This window comes from Dromaius novaehollandiae, chromosome 12 (assembly GCF_036370855.1).
Source record: "Dromaius novaehollandiae isolate bDroNov1 chromosome 12, bDroNov1.hap1, whole genome shotgun sequence".
Taxonomy (NCBI): Eukaryota; Metazoa; Chordata; class Aves; order Casuariiformes; family Dromaiidae; genus Dromaius; species Dromaius novaehollandiae.
Window position 1 is genome coordinate 18,480,897 of NC_088109.1, and position 13,973 is coordinate 18,494,869.

Sequence of the window (13,973 nt, forward strand, 5' to 3'; positions counted from 1 at the left end):
GCAAATAGCTGCTCCGTTGAGCTTCGTGTCTGCTGTTCTCCGAGCCAGTGGGGAATCTCTTAAGCATTTCAGTTTCCGCTCGCTGTTCTTTTAAACCTAAAGTATAGGGTTCAGAAAAGGAAGCGTAGTACACGTGGATTTACACACCCTAATGGCTCCTAGGAGGTTCTGAGTCTGGAGGTGGAACAGAAGAGATCGTCACGGGATCTTAGGCACAGCCCTGAGGGATGGAGAGCGCAGACGTGCCAGTAGGGAAACCTGCATGATCATGTTGGTCACTTGGGCTGACTTCGTGCATGGACTCGAGACCAGTCTCTCCAGTGTCACCTCCATGTGACAGTCTAGCCTCACTCTTCCCCCCCCCTCAACCTGTTCTGGCACCCACCTCTCCTTAGTGGATTTACTACTTTGGCTAGTCTTCGGTTTTTGTTGGTGTTAAGTGCTTGAATTTTGAGAGTACCCAGTGTTTGCAGAGCTGATATTCATTGTGATTGTGATTAGGATAAATGATCCATTAACTATCCCTGATGATACACGGTTCTTTTTTTGGATATTATATTGCATATAATTTAAGTATTACAGTCCCTGCAGCATAACATATTGTATTTGATTTCTTTTGACGCACTGTGAATTGAACATAAATTTGTCTTATCCTCTTTCTAATACATAGGATTTAGCGGCGGCTAATTTTTCTGAAAATCTGAAATTAGCATTTAATATTTTAAAGAATTTTATTGTTTGAGGTTCTGCAGAATTGCTTGTTTAGAATAGAGAGGGTGTTTAGAAAGCATTACAAAGTCAAAGATAAAGCATCTGTACAAGGCAGCATTTGAAGCAGACAGGAAAAGAAAGGAATGTGGTGAGTCTTGTTCCAAAGCCTTGGACCTGAGGACTGGGGGGTTGTTTTTTGGTGGGTTGTTTCGTGGGGTTTTTAGGAGGTTGCATGAGCTCATTCGTGTTTTGGAGGAGTAAGCCATCGTTACGGCCTGCATCCTTTTGGCAGCGAGCAGTTTGTTTCCGTAATTAAGTGTCTGCTGTTCACTAATGACTTTCTTAAGCAGTATGAAAATGTTTTATATAAATCATAGCAATTTCATTTGGTATCAGTAATCTTCTATAGTAGTCTAATAACCAAAATAAAACTTCTGTATTATCTGATGTGTCACAGTGTGTCAGGGTAGTCTGCCAAGCATAGTGTCAAACGTGCACAGGTGGCATTTGGCATATTATGGCCCACGGTAGTATATATGATTTAACAAACTATTATTTGCAGCTTCAGCAGGTTCTATTTAAGCACACAGTCCTCCTGCAGTAGTTCGCACAGTCTGGATTCCAGCAGTTGGATTTTAGTCTCTGGGTTCCAGCAACAAATAGTTTAATTTCTTCTTGGCAGAGAGATGTGAAATTCTGTAGCTTTTGCAAGAATCATCTTGGCGTATTCCCAGAAGGAAATGGGCTCAGAGGTCAGCACAGGATTCATTTCAGAAAACTGCTTCAACTAACTTTTTACTTATGTTTGAATAATGCATCATTAAATAAGAAAGTATAACTGCCTGGAAAGAAACTGTGTAAATAAACTAGAGCTATATTTGGGGCTTGAAATGTGTACCCCAAAGCTGTTAGCTGAATAGCAAATGTGCACATTGGGGTTAAAAACAACAGACAGTCCTGCCACACAGTTTTAAGGAACAATGAAGTTATACACTGTGTTTAACTATAACATCACTAACAGTTCATATGTAGAAGGTTACTTTAGTAAGCATAATAACTGTGGTCTTTGCGTATTACATGAAAACTTAGGGAGGTTAAGAAGTTGTCACGCTCTCGTTGAAGATACAGAACAATTTTAAGTATCAGGTAACAAAACAAGGTGATGTTCAGCTTCAGATTTTAAAAAGTAAGGAAATTCATTGCTCAGTTTGCTGCTCACCTTGTAACTCATGTTACTCTCCCTACAGTGTTTTGTGTGCTAAAATATTACAAATTTTAAAACGCTTTGGTGTGCTTTTGACTCTTTTTACCCTTGATGAGCAATAATCAAATTTCATGCTATTCTGCTTGTAACAGAAGGCCTATATGCAGAAACCCTTGTGTTTTATTGGTCTGTGGACAGAGAATTTTTTTTATTACATTCTCACTGAAAGGCTGAAGTATTTCCAAACAAACTAATGTGTAAAATTATACAAGTGTTGTATGAAAATCCTGCTCCTACATAACAATCTCCTTGCCAGGCATCCAAAGACTGGAGGCTGTATGCAGACAGGTCCTTTTTCAAGACAAATATCAATTGGGGGGGGGGGGGGGGGGATAAGTGAGAAGAAAGAAAACCAAGATGCTTATCTTTGTGGGAAAAGAGGAAACAGTGCCATGTTTGCTATCATTTACAAAAATACTTGTTCAGCAAGAGAGAGAAGGTTAGTATGGTGATCAATAGAATTGAGTAAGATCTGAAAAGAAAAAAACAGTTCTAATAAAAACTAGCTGTTGAGTATATTTGACTACAATTTCACTTTGGAAGAAGCCAGCTGGAATAATCTCATAAGGTTTATGATTTAAAATGACCCACAATAATATAGTTAATAGATCTAAAAGTCAGTCTTAAGTTTAAACATTCAAAATTAAATTAGGACATGGAGCAGGACGCAGTTCTCAGAATTCTCATTTCAGATTTTTTGTAGATTAAGAAAAGGCTGTTCTGCACCAGTTTACATGCTGCCCATCCTAGAAAGGTTTCCTTCCCAGCTAAAAGGTCTCTTTCTAGCTCCTAACCACTCCTTCAAGCTGGCCCTCTGCCAGCGGAGGTGGCATGCATCGAGAGGGCAGGCCATGGGCACGAAGCCTTTGGCAAAGAACCCAAAACTGAGTACGGAAGAATGAAGCTGCAACCTGTTTAAGAGCTAGGGAGGTGGAAGAAGCCTGATTCAGAGTCCAAACGAAAAAAAAAAAAAAAAGAAAGAAGAAAAGAAAGAAGGCGGGATTCTTGCTGTCATGAAGGAGAGGTGGGAAAGTGTAGATTACAGCCTTCAGTGTGTGGATGTGGTGTTAGAGGGGTGCCATCAAGTAGTTTAATTTCAAAACTTAAACACATGCAAATCAATTAGATATTTATAAGGACTTCCTGGTTTGTTTTTTGGGGGGAAGTATGTGTTCTCATGAACTGCGTGAATTATTCCAAGAACTGCAGATCTCAGATGGTGGCCACAGCACTTGATAATTCCAGGGAGAAATATTCTGGGAAGATCTGAAAACAATGTTGAATATTGAACTGTCAAAAAGAAAAAGTTATTTTCGTGGAGGTATGTAGTTTCAACTTGCACAGATTGTATCTGCTCATCCCGTTGGCCATCTCCCAAGCAATGGCCACGTTTGGAAGAGAGCAGCTTTGCAGATACTGTCTTTTCCTCTGTGAGCACAGCTACGGTTAGGGATAGGAAATCTCGGCAGTGACCATCAATTACTTAATTTTTTGCCAAGAGCCCATTCCTGCCAGTGTACAGCACTTACTGGGAAGAGGGATAGGAGCTGTGCTGGGGTTGTGAAAGGGAAAGGACAGCACAGTGCGCAGCTCACGGCACTAGCAGGACGATCGGGTCTTTGCCAGAACTGTTCAGTAGAGCTGGAATTAAGTGGTTTGCAGTGTGTGTGTGTGTGTGTGTGTGTGTGTGTGTGTGTGTGTGTGTGTGTGTGTGTGTGTGTGTGTGTGTGTGTGTGTATCTGTCTGTGGAGGAGAGGAGGGGAAAGAAAGAACACAGGGGAATAGCTGCAAAGGGAAATGTGAAACAAAGAACTTTAGTAAAATATATATAACAAGAAAGAGGTGACTACAATAAGGAAGCTAAATAAGGAAGGTAGGAGAAAATGACCTCATGGAAGGGAGAATGAAATAAATGAGCTGCTCGTTATAGTACTATGTACTGGGGGGGGGGGGGGGGGGGGGAACATAGGAGCAGAAAGGAAGAGGGATTTAGCAAGACAAAACAAACAAAAGTCTAATTTTTTCTCTCTTAATGTTTCAGTAGCAGTATGGATTTGTGATTTATGCAATGTAATGGCATTCTCTGATTTTTCCACATATTGGTGGGGGGAAACCAGCGGTGTCCTGCTTCGGATGCCTCTCCAAGCTTTATCGGGCAGTGACTATCACGGATACGGATATATGCAAGTGTGTGCGCACTTACTAATATGTCTCCTTATACTTGTTTTCCTGTGCATCCTTTTTATTGCCTTTTGCTGAATTTCTTAAGTATATTTAAGAAATTCTCATTTGCTATATTGTAAGTTTTTTAGAGAGTTAGAGGTATGTAGGAAGTGCATGTAGCTTTTGCACAACTTTTGCAGTAGAGCAAGAAGAGGAATGTCCACCAGCGTCCTACAAGTGGAGAGGAAACCAGGTAGTGTACTGGATGGAAGAAAGTTATCTGTGCTGGACCTACATAAGAAGTGTTTTGTAGGAACTTACTTCACCTGCTGTCTGAGGAGAAGTAGACAGTTTGAGAGCTATATCCTCACCTATGGCAATAGCACAGTCTGACTTTTTTTTGGGGGGGAAATATGATACACTTAGAAAATCTAACGTTTGATGGAAATAAAGTCTAGAAACTGTGTTTTTAAGGTATTACCAGAAGAGGGAGTGTATAACACTTCGAATACAATGAAGCCCCTAAGCTTATTGATAAATAGCAATCAATAACCACATGATTTACATAATAACTTTAAAAAAATGTGTGAATTGCAGGCTGAAATTCACTTTCAAAACAAGCAAAATTTATGCCAACTTTTTAAGCTTCTCGTTAGGTTCAATTCTGTTTAGCACTGAAATACTGTATCTGAGCAATGTAAGTGGCCTTGAAGTCCATTCAGATTCCGTAATGTTGTGTTGTGTCTGCCTGTAACAAAGATTCAAACAGTTTTTAATAGCAGTGTTAGATTAGCTGTTTAAGTATCCAGTTCTGTAAAAGTCCAGACAGCATGCCACTTGATAAAAGATTGCAAAATAAAACTACCTAAAGCAGTGCATTTTGTGAAACTTAAGAATAATTATAAACATCTTTTCAAGATGTGGAAAATAGCAAACAGAAATAGATAAATATGGAATTTGATACAAGTCTGTGGTGCTATTCCTGTTGAATAGTAGACCATCATTAACTATCTGAGGCAGTAACAGTCCATATACTTCCAAACTCTATTTGCTTTTGATAAACAAAATTATAATGCAGTTCTTACATAGAAAATCCAGATTTTTACCCTGTAATTTATGTAGATTTTGTGGGTACAGATGTTCCTCCAGTTGTTGTGCAGTAGGACAACAGGTTAATCTTTTGAACAGCAGCAAAATGAGGTGGGGAGGAGAAAACATCAATGTGTCTAATATATAAACTCCTTAAAAGTTTTGCCTACTGCTGCTGCATCATACAAGTTCTGCAATCTCTGAGAGCACTGCTGCTCACAAAGACTGCACCTATATTTTAACTTGTTTTCCCAGGTTGTATTAGAGCAGAAAAAGAAAGAAGCATCATCAAGAAATTCTTGCTTTCTTTTCTCTTCTCTCTTCCCCAAATAATGAGTTGCCTGTGTTGATATGAAACTCTCACCATTTTCACTGGTTTTTAAAGTTGCAAGGAAGTCTTCTCTTTTAGACAGATCATCTTGATATGTTTTTACCGTATAGGATTTTCTTCCTCCTCCAGGCAGAAGGTATATTGCCCTCTGCCCTCCACATGTGACCCCACAGGTTGCACAGGACCCACTTTGTCATGTTTGGCTGTCAGAAGCAGCCCCGGTTTCTGTGGTGTGCTGCAGCGAATTCCCTGGATTAGGCAGAAGGTGTGCCCCCTTTCAGCGCGGCCTTGCACCGTTAAGTCTGAAACTTTCCAAATGATGCGTATCATTTGTAGATCTGGTTTTGAGCTGATGAGAAGTTTTGTATGATATGCTTTTATAGTTTTAAAAGCTGTTCATTAGTGTTTATAGTTACTTGCTTGGAATTTATGATTTTCCTCCTTGCTAAGAGTAGGATTGGCTCTATCTCTGTTGTCACTACATGGCAGAAGTCTTCATTTGAGTTAGTAGGCTAAACGTTTTGATGTTCTTGTAACTGTCAGCTTAACTAGGGAGAGGTGGCGATGTAATTGTTTTCATTTCTCTTACATTTCTAGATCATTATGAGAAGCCTCGCAGTACCACTCTGGTCCTTCCCATCATTAATGTGGGACTGGCTGCTGCTCACTTTCCTTCGTTTCTTTTTGGCTGCCAGGCTATGACAAACCTCACTTACCCATATTTATGCCTGGAAGCACACCATATTGGCCCTCTCCTGGCATCTAAGATCAGGGGAAAGGTTTTAAACCACCACTACTTACTCTCCTACTCATCATAGTGCCATGTACTCTTTGACCAAAGGTCATCATGTGGGTCATGAAGCCATCAATGAGCCAGCTTCTAAAAAAAACCATGTCTGCTTTGATAGTCATAGAAATAGTATGAGTTTATATGCATGCATAATACTGCAAAGCTTGGTAAGGCTTGGTACTCCCATCTCAGTTGTCACAGATTGAGCATAACAGTTAGTATCACTTAATTTTGGTGGTGGGCAGATCCTTTCTGTGTCCACCGTGCTTTCCATAAGATCAGTCAGTGTTCATAGATGCTGATCTTTTGCACCGTGTCTGTTGCCCTTTTTCTGTAGTCACGGGAACATACGTGGCGAAGCTGGAGGCTTGGCTGCTGCTTTGAACGTGCTGAAAGCGCTGACTAGCTCCTGAGCCGCTTGCGATTTTCTCTGCCCTGCGCCAGTTGTCCAAGTGGCAGCGTTCCACAATAGCTACGGCTGCAAACTTGAAATCTAATGTACTCTGTCTATATTTTTAACCTGTGGAAATAGCCTAAGTGTCTATTTAAGGCATTTTCAGTCATTGCTCTACCTGCATGTGTGTGTATGCACGTGTGCTGTATGGGTAACACTTATGTTTTGTATTTTGGTATAGCCAAGCACATTATGGAAGCGGAGCTGATATGTAGGCAGAGAACGCTGTTGCTTGAGTGTGCACCGACAAGACTGTCGTGGTGTTCCTCTGTGCTCAGTAATCCACTTTTTGGTGAGCTCTCTGTTTTTCCAAAACTTGAGGAGCTTTGAGGTGCTCCCATCTGGAAAAGAAAACATCCAAAATCTTGCCAGATGTATTTGTGTTTTCTGTAGTGCATGAAACGCTCTCAAAATGGCAGCTGTTCAAGATAAAAATCCACTGATTTCAAAATCCGTTGTCCCGTGGTTCGGAAAAGCTAGGAGTTCATTCACGATGGTGCTGGAGTACTTTTTCTGGCTTTGGAAAAAGGACATACTAGACCTTAAAGACAAGTCATTAGCAGTGGTTTTGGTGTGATCCTGCTGCCCTGTTTACTAAGGTTGATTTCGTGGCGTCAGGCAGCAATGTGATGCCAGGAGAAGTCCAGCTCTGACGCCTGGCAAGGTCCTTTCAGTGCATCCCCCATGGGGGCAAAGACTGTTTTCCGAGTAGCCGCACTGGAGTTCCCAATTGATCAACTTTAAGTTATTTGGTGTTGGCTCAAGGCCTGTCATTCTGTTCCTTCCAGGAAGAATAAGAATAGTAACCAGTAATCAAGCAATCCGTTTAAAGCAAAATATTTACAGCAAAATCATTTCAGCAAGCACTGAACGTAAACCTAAGCAGGCCGCAGCGTAAGCAAGTCTAGCTTGTGCGGTGTTGATACCATCGGATGAAATTCCTTGGATGTCTAAATTTCTTATATGCCCCTCAAAACTTCTACGATTTAGTCAAAATAGTCATTACCATAGCTCACAAACCAGTTCTTCGTCATCCCCAGTTGTTTGAAGGTTGCTTAGGCCTCTACCCCTTTCCTTGTGGTCAGGTGCCTTTTAATACTTGGTCGTCCTCGCTGTGTTGATCGCCAGCTTTGGCATGATAAGACTTGCGGTTCGCAATAGCGTCCCGTCTTTGAAGCTGCTCCGTTTGCTCTTTGCTCCGGGGGGAGCAGAGAGGGTGAAGGCTGGAGCCGAGCGGCAGGACGGGGGGAGAGGGCAGCAGCGCTTCTCACCGCGGCAGCACTGGCTGACGCCAGCCAGCCTCAAGTGATTGTGAAATTGCTGCCTGAGACTGCTGCATTTTCAGAAAGAACAAATGGGCTGTTTCACGTGTGGCGGAGATGACGAAGCCTAGTCGTCTGTGGCTTCGTGCTGTGTGGTTTGCCATCACTCTTGCTCCCTTTGTAACACCTCCTGCCCTGTGCACAGGTTTCATGGCATGCTCTTGCCCCCCACCTCCCTTTTTATTTTTATTTTTTTTAGCCTAGCAGTCTAACGAGAGCCCTGCGTGCTGCAGCCGGCCTGGCGTGTGCCCGTGGGGACCGGCCAGTGCAGATCTGCCTTCAGTAAGGGCACTGAGAGGTCCTACCTTCACAGCCCAGGAGCTGATTTTAATGCTAGCAATAAAAACCACCATCTTTAGAACCTCATGTTGGAGGGGGGAGGAAAGGTGTGACACCTCCAGTCCAGCTCTCAGATTTTATTAAAATAACATATCATTTCAAAACACAGAAAGGAACATAAAATGCGGGTAAGTGCAAAGAGAGACAGCAGGGTGTCGTTTGCCTCATTTCCTTACAAAACCAGGTGAGCAAATACAGTGTAAATAAAAGATTTAAAATCCTCTAGCCAATCCAAAAGAGAATTTTCTTCGCAATACAAAATATGCAGAATATTTTAGGTTGTAGACTGATTTTTTTTTTTTTGGCATTTATTAGCATTCTGCTCACTCATAATAGGGAGCTATTGTACATGTGTACATAGCGATAGCGTCATACGCAACATAAATATCTTTTTGTGTTGTTATGTGTGTTCAGCAAGGAAGCAGGGAAGAAGGGAGGGGATTGGTACTGTTCTTTACGTTGTCCCGATTCGTAGGTAGCAACCTTTCTTCCGTTGCAATAGTTTCAGTGCAGTTCGAATTGTCCTTCCGCTAGATGGTCTTGCAGGAGCAAGGATCTGGAGATCAGGTGCTCTGCAGTGATATGTATCAAACCATTTCTCTCCCCTTCCTCCCTGCTTGCCAACTTTACGCTTCTGGGCAGGCCTGATGCTTAGAGCAGGAGTGTTGGCGTTTCCCCAGTCCGGTTCCCTAGAACCGAGCAAGCCAGCGGAGTGGGTAGCAATAGGTGCACTTGTACATTGGACCGGGTGACAGTGGGTGTTTATATTGAATATAATGTTGTTGTTGTTGTTCTTGGGTTTCTAGAAAATAAGACATAAAACTTCTTAAGAGATTTAGTATCAGGAAATTAATTTCATTGGCTTATTTAATTTTTTTAAGTACATTTACAGAAGTAAAATTACTTCTGTGTTTGTTAGCATATACTTTCAGAATGTCTTTGAGCTGTGGCACATACATTTGTCTGTTTTAAGGTGAAATCTCATGAACGTTTACTGTATAAAGTTGCCCAGAAGCCTTTAGTCATCAGCTTTATAGGAACAGCAGAAAATAATAAATAGAAACAACAGCAGAGATTGAGATAGTTGGCATATATATTGCTACTATAATACAAGGAAGCGTAAAATCTCGTTGCGTTCTCCCTCGGCGGTCGCGTGGCCTTCCCGCGGCCGGTCCCGGCCTTGTCCCTGCGCCAGCGTGCCGTCGTGCTTCTTCCCTTCCCGGGCTCCTGCTGTGGCGTGGGCTGCGGGGGCGTCTCAGCAGTTGGGCTCTCCGTCCCCACTCCTGACTTGGGAGAAGGACAGCTTTCTGCGTTGTTCCACGTTAAAGTGCCTGATCTCGGTCAGGTTATTTGTGGAACAAGCAACAAAATAGCAGTTACGCTCTTGCTCCCAAAATGAGAACAGACTAAATCAAAGACTAAGGAAAAACAAATTCTGGTTGGTAAGAAGACAGAGACATCAGTGCTGGTTTCCCACATAGTAGTTTAAAGTCAGGAATTTTGTGGACCACTAAAATCTGTTGGAGACGTACCCAGTTTTAATCATAGGTGTCAGATAGGGTAGTATGCAGAAGAAACAAGTCCTCCAGAAACGTTCATACTTCTGGTAGTAGTTTTAAAAATGGAAGGAGATGTGTTTTAAAAACAGCATAATCCAAGGAAATGTCTGTGTATTCCTGAGTTGACCTTAACAGTTAATGGATAGGTGACGTGAGCTGTCAGCTTTTCTTGAAACTCAGAGCAAAAGAGGAACTGCTTGCTGTCTAGTGCTCTAAACATGTAAGATGTGATAAATAGATTTGGTAGTTGTTTCTAAGCTTGTGAACTGGAATAGTAGTCTCTAGGTTACTATATGTTCCTTTTAAAAAAAATAATAATAATATTGAAATGGCTCCCTGCTTCTGTTTAACCTTTCTTTACGAAAAGGAAACAAAAACACACCAACAATATACAGGCATTTGGACAAGCCCGATGCCTGTCCTCTTGGCAAATCGTTTATTTTAGTGAAGAAGTGATTGCTGGGTTTTAAAAATGATTTTGAACATCATTTGATAAGTGAGGAAAGGCCAGAAATCTCAGCTTCGATGATGGCAATTTAAAACAAGAGCAAAAGCCACACTGTTTTTTTTCTGTTCTCGTTTGTCAGCAAATACACTATAATTTTTTTACAAGCGATTACTTGGGCTATTGCCCAGAAATTAGTGACTTGGTAAGAGTCAGATTGTAGTATCTCTAGATGATCAGTCTCTGTGGGAATCGGATCCCAGCGCCGAGACAGCGGCGCCCTGGACTTGCCGAGGGGGAAGCCCGGCTGGAGCGCCGAGGTAGGAACGGCCGGGTGAGCTGTTACTTGCAGAAAAATCGGTTTTTAATAGGCGCCGCTGCGTGTTTAGGTAATCTGTGTGGACAGTGGGCAAGTTTGCTGTTTTCTTCTGCAGGCCAGGCGTTCACCTCGCTGCTTGCTGGGCAGCTGGCAGGATCTCCAGGCAGAGCAGCCTCTTCCGACAGCTTTAAAGCACCGATCTGCTGCAGCAGCGCGGGGCAGCCCCGGCGGTGGGCACGGCGCGGCCGCGGTGCTACCAGGGGCGTCAGCGGCCGCGGCAGGGCTGGCCGGCCCGAGCGGATAATCTCAAAATGAGGGATTAAGTGCTGCAAGCGGCCCGCCTGCGCCGTCCCGAAATGTCATCGGAGCCGTTTGGCCAAAGTTCAAGAGCAGCTGGGAGCGGAGTTTGCTCTCGGCTGGCGCACGGCGCCGGGGTTTGCACCCCGGGCTCGGGACGGAGCTGCGCTCTGCAAACTGGGCCGGGGAGCAGCGCGGGCACTCACCTTGCTGCCGCCTAAATCCGTAGCTAACATCTTTTTTTTTTTTTTTTTTTTTTTGAACTGTCGTGGGGGGTGTATCTTATTTGCGGTAGCTGTGGTTTGATGGCACAGGAAGTGCTGAGAAGGCCATGTAATGTGTTTTGAAGCTGTTTCCCTACAGACACTGGAAGTCCAAAAAAAAAAAAACCAAAAAAAGAGTGATCTGAAGAGGCAGTTTAATGGGGAAAGCTGAAGGGGAAGACAGCACTAAAACTGTAGATGATAGATTGCAATGTTGTCAGTCCTCTGGATAAATTGGTGGCTTTTAATCAAGGTATTAATTCAAGAAACAAACTATTAGCAACTTGCTTATTTTAACTTGTTTTCTGCGTGCACTCCATGCAATTTATAAATCAGAGGGTAAATTCTGTTGCAGATCTGCGCTGATAATTTACTGTGTGTAGGATGGTCTTTGATGTTATATTTCAGTTTGGGAGGAAATCGCAAATACGGTGACAGCCTGAACATATCAAGTGCACTGGTATGTTTATTTAATATGCTAAACTTCCAAAAAAAATTTCGGTTAACGCATCCTAATCACAGCATTGCTACATTCTTTTAAAGCAAAGTTCAAATTAAATAACTCGACCTTTTAAAAAAACATTATTGTGCAAGCATAGTAAGTTCGTGCCCTCATTTAACTATATTAGCAATTTTTGTGAGACTTTGCTGTGCTAATGCTGTTGTAAAGCTTTAATTAATATATAGAAAATATCTAAGGTGTTCTTTAAATGCTAAAACAATTATTTGAGGCCAATTACATTTGACTAGTGTTAATGAAATAAGCTGTAATGATTCTTTTTGTGATTGAAAAATGATTAGTGCCTAAAAACATTAGATCAGTGTCAAATAATTTAAGGAGCTGACTCAAAACAAGAAAACAAAGTAGTGACTTTCTGTTGCCCATTGATGTTGCGGCTTGAGTATTTATATTCCAAGAGATTTCAATTTTGAAAAGGTGCTTAACACTGAAACATCTTTAAAGGAGGACTGTGATTCACCTTACCACAGGCTGACTTTTGTTTCTTTCTGTAAAGTTATGTTTTTAAATTAAAAATTTGTCTTTTGTTGAAAAGCTCGGAGAGATGCAGAATGAGCCCGTTGGCCGGAGCGATCCTGCATCCCTCGCACCGTTTTGATTTCTCCAGGTGCCGCTTCTGCGTGCTGATAGTGCAGGCAGTTGTGCAGGCTTGCTAGCGCTGTTGCCCCGTTTGCCACGCTGGCCCTCCTTGGCCGCTGCGTGCAGGATGCGTGCAGGATGCGTGCCCAGGGCCAGCTGTGCCGAGAAGGATGCAGGAGGGTGGTGAGGGATTGCAGGTAGCAAGGGGAGGTTCTTTCTCAGCCCTGTCAGGCAGTATTTCTTCATCTTCAACATGAAAAGCAATTGCTTTGCGGCAAAAGGTACTGTCATATTTGGTATTGTGACTCGTGCTAAGTACCCATATGCATGTTTATCTCTTTTTTTTTTTTTTTTAAATCTCACAAAGCTTTAATATAGTGTGGCAGTGGATTTGACTGGTTATTCCTGTAGTGCACAAGAAAAATATTTGCATGGTCTTTTTATCTTGTAGTTTCTTAATGACAATATCAAAGAATCTGATTTACTTACCTGACCCTACTATTTTTGTATATCCTGTAATATTTACTCCTCTGTTAAGGAGATTCATTCCTTTTGTTCTCTTTTTTTATGGAGATCTTACTATTTCAAGGTCTTCTCGTTATACCCATCCCTAGAGCGTTACCAGCAAGGCCATTAGCCCCTTTGTATTTTGGTTCACTAACAGCTTTTAAAAAGTTCTCAACCTCAGCAGGTTCCTTGTAGTAGAGCTGAGTCTGACAATCAACATATAAGGATTAAAGTTTGATACATGTAAGGAAATAGCTACAGGGAAAACATTAAAATTAGCAAGATGAAAGTTAGACAGGCATTTGAACATGTGAAGTCATATGAATATAATACACCAGTATTATATTATTATTATGTGATAAGGTGTTGTAAGTAGTAGTGTTGATGCTGAAGGGGAAAAACATGGTGGAGTAGTTGTAAACCCAATTTCTGAGTAGAAAAACAGCAGAGGTGGAAAATCAAAAATCAGATTCTTCTTACCTTAATTCTTCATTTTCATGCTTTCAACACACTGTTTTTATTAAACTTCTGTTAACTAGTCATTTTATCTAACTTTGATATAATGGTTGTATTCTTAATTTGCTTTTTGCTTATTTTGAAGAATGGAAGTGTTTCTTTAATGTCATTCAGATTAAACATAAATGAGATTTTTCACAACAGTTTTGCAACTATATTTTTTGAGGAATTTGACCCTTACTGTGTCTTGGTACGCTGCTGATCTGCACAGGCTACTTTTGTTTGATGCTTTTTTTTTATTATCATGGTGAATACTCCTAAATTTATGCCAAATAATTTTTTAAATAGCAAAAATATGGTTTATTCAATGCCTTTTTTTTTTTAATCGGACAGTGCAGGTATTGTCATGTCATCAATAGGCTACACGGAGATTAGTGCTCATGTACTCTGATGTGGATATTATAATCTCTCCATGGCCCGGTTACCATCTGAGACACTCAACTGTCTGTCCATAATAACTTTGCAATATTTATATTCCAGTGCTCGACAGATTTACGAGGCGGCT

At 41.6% G+C, this 13,973-nt stretch overlaps 1 protein-coding gene across 6 annotated transcripts in view; it reads left to right on the forward strand.

Moving 5' to 3' along the window:
• Positions 1-13,973, forward strand: part of ATXN7 (ataxin 7) — an 84,136-nt gene that overhangs the window by 46,646 nt on the left and 23,517 nt on the right. The window lies entirely within an intron of this gene.